Source organism: Schistocerca serialis, chromosome 7, assembly GCF_023864345.2.
Source record: "Schistocerca serialis cubense isolate TAMUIC-IGC-003099 chromosome 7, iqSchSeri2.2, whole genome shotgun sequence".
Lineage (NCBI taxonomy): Eukaryota > Metazoa > Arthropoda > Insecta > Orthoptera > Acrididae > Schistocerca > Schistocerca serialis.
Window position 1 is genome coordinate 324,103,179 of NC_064644.1, and position 2,606 is coordinate 324,105,784.

General features: G+C 37.1%; 1 non-coding gene across 1 annotated transcript; it reads left to right on the forward strand.

The window, feature by feature from the left end:
* The first annotated feature begins 2,217 nt into the window (after positions 1 to 2,217).
* Trnaq-cug (transfer RNA glutamine (anticodon CUG)) lies at positions 2,218 to 2,289 on the forward strand. Its single transcript has one exon. It is a non-coding gene; the product is annotated as a tRNA-Gln (tRNA).
* The last annotated feature ends 317 nt before the right edge of the window (positions 2,290 to 2,606 follow it).

The following is a 2,606-nucleotide window of genomic DNA, read 5'->3' on the forward strand; positions in this document are numbered from 1 at the left end:
AATAAAAACAGGCGTGAGGCAAGGTGATGGACTCTCTCCGTTGCTATTTAACTGCGTTCTAGAAAAAGTAATACAAGAGTGGCGCGAACGAAAATTGGAGTTCAAAATTGACCAACCAGTGAAATTAGGACGAACAAATATTCGAATAGACTGTTTGGCCTTTGCAGACGACTTGGTTATTCTAACGCAGGACATCCAAATTGCTCAGAAACAAATAGAAATTCTTAAAGAAACAGCAGAAAGAGTAGGTCTCCAAATCTCATTTGAAAAAACACAGTATATGACTAGCAACAAACTGGCACCCAAACTTTTGGAAACTAAGTATGGAAAAATCAAAAGAGTTTCGCAATTCAAATATTTAGGTGAAACAATCTCAGAGACTGGTCTAGAAAAAATTGGAAATGAAATTCGTTGTCAAAAGATGGAGACAGCTTTTAGACTTACAGAAGACATCTACAACAAAAAATGTCTCTCGAGGTACTCTAAATTGAGACATTACAACACGGTCATAAAACCAGAGTGCCTTTATGGGGCTGAAACGCTAATTTTAAACAGAAAAAAGGACATTCAAGAAATCCAAAAAAGAGAAAGAAAAGTAATCAGAAAAATTCTAGGTCCAAAATATACTGAAGAAGGAACATACAGGCTAAGAGCAAATAGTGAAATTCAACAATACACCAGCATATATTCGGATATGAAAAAACGCAGATTAAAATTTTATGGGCATATTAAAAGAATGGATGCTACCAGACTAACTAAACAAGTAGTGGAATTCTACGAAAATAGAAGTAAAGCTAAATTTGAGACAATAAAATGGATTGCTGCTATAAAAGAGGACATGAAAGAGGCAGATATAAAACAAGATGAAATTCAAGACAGAAAATTATTTGGGCAAAAAATTCATGACTGGGTAGTTGGTCAAGCTGAAAAACCAAAGAAAACTGGAACCACATGGTCTGATGAAAGGAAAAGAGCTCATTCCGAGAGAATGAAAACAATTTGGGCAGAGAGAAAGTCTAAAAGAAAATAACTGAATGCCCCGTGATTGTACTTCGCGTGGTCCAGTAGGGCCCAAACGTGAATAATAATAATAAAATCTAGTTTATCTCTACTCAACGTCATGGTTTCATAATTATTCTAGCTTGGCTGGCGTAGTTTCATAACTATGCTGCTTGTCGTTTTATTATGGCCCATTTTATTTGCAATGGCTCTCGAACCAACCACAGGTCCATCTTTTGAAACTTTAGCACTGGTACCGATGTGATGAGACCATGCAAGTGTATCTTGTTCCTCCACTTACTTTAACAAGATCGATTGCGGTGGTATACGGGTATCACATGTGTTTCTGATTATGAAACTGAAGCTTCAAAATTGATACCAAATAAATTGGAATAATAAACATAGCCGAATGGAAGTCCAGTAATAAAAAAATAGCATTTGTTCTTCGTTACAAAACATTTCACAGTTGACTTCCCCAATTTCCATAGCCATGGAAGTAAACAATATTGCGTACCGGTAACACGTATGTGTGCAAGAAGCGATAGCAGTTTTGCTGTATTTATTTTGTGTCTGTAGTATTTCTTGGAACGTCAGTTATAGTCACAGATTCATATGAAGAGCGGCTCTAGTTTGTACTAGGTTTAAAATTGACAGTCTGGTTTTCAATTGACGAAACAACGCGTGCAAATTATGTACTTTTGCTTTCAGTGTTTAGCGTTAGTTAATTCTCATTTCTTCAGTTATTATCAAGCAATCTGCACCAGAAAAGTTCCTAACTTGCACAGGTTTACAAACATCTACAGACCATTGCAAGTACCGGTATAATAACTCTTCTATAGATCGCTGCAGATATGACAACTATGTTACAGTAGTTCGTTATCAGAAGACTGAAACTTCTCGCCCACAGTACTTAGAAATTTGAACTCGACTAGCTGTTTGAAATAAAGTTGGCGTTTTAAGGCTTGTAATTGCAAAGAATAACCGCATTTCGGTTTAAAAGTACCGGTGTGGTATGTATATCCTGACTGGTGATACCAGCGAGCTTACCGATTTGCTTGCAAACCTGGAGAAAAAAATTTGTTTTATTTTAAAGCACGAGTTCCGTACTACCAGTGGACCGTGAATTACAAAAATAAAAACTGTAGCTGTAAAATTAAAGTATCGTAAATAATACGAAAGGCTCAGGTTTATTCATGAACTACTCTGAAAGCGGCATGCGGTCCCATGGTGTAATGGTTAGCACTCTGGACTCTGAATCCAGCGATCCGAGTTCAAATCTCGGTGGGACCTAAAAATTTTTATCCGCGTAGTTTCACTCAGTTTTATCAGCATTTAGTACTTCTTTACTTATATGATTACTGCATGCAGATAATATACTCTCCATCGCGTGAAATATGAAATTACTTTCCTCGTATACTTTCATTTCACGATGACTTAACTCCCAACTGAATTTTCCATTTCTATTGAAGGGCGGATGAATGACTACGATACCGCTGGCGTCCGGTTGAAATAGTTAGGTAAAATATGGCGCGAACGTAAAATTGGACCACGCTTCGCGCGGGCAAGACGCGTAAGTTTTAGTGCACTCGTAAAAACAAGTTGCAGTT